The following is a 391-nucleotide window of genomic DNA, read 5'->3' as shown; positions in this document are numbered from 1 at the left end:
CCCTGCACATTTTGAGTATGTTTTGCTCAACTACTGCTGTGAAGCAGGAATTATTTACCATGACAACATTCAAACATAGGCTAAAAATGAGCACCTCAACATGTGCTTGAGAATGGATTTGTCGGCAATCAAAACCAGGCCAAGGCTTGCAGGTCAGCCTAAAGCCCTTGTCTCTCATTAAGCCATAAAAAAAGAAAAAAAAAAGAAAAAACGGACAGTTCAGGTGTTTTATAAAAATAGTGATTAAGGAAATTGTCTACAGTATATATCAAACTGAATGATTGTTGTTCTCTACTTCAAAAACAAATTATATTCTAAAAAGGAAACATTTTATATTTTTCTATATTTTTTATTTAAAAACTAAATGTATAACATGGATGCATAAACACCT

Source organism: Cyprinodon variegatus, unplaced genomic scaffold, assembly GCF_000732505.1.
Source record: "Cyprinodon variegatus isolate N-32 unplaced genomic scaffold, C_variegatus-1.0 Scaffold37, whole genome shotgun sequence".
NCBI classification, from domain to species: Eukaryota; Metazoa; Chordata; class Actinopteri; order Cyprinodontiformes; family Cyprinodontidae; genus Cyprinodon; species Cyprinodon variegatus.
Note: the sequence above shows the minus strand (reverse complement) of the source record.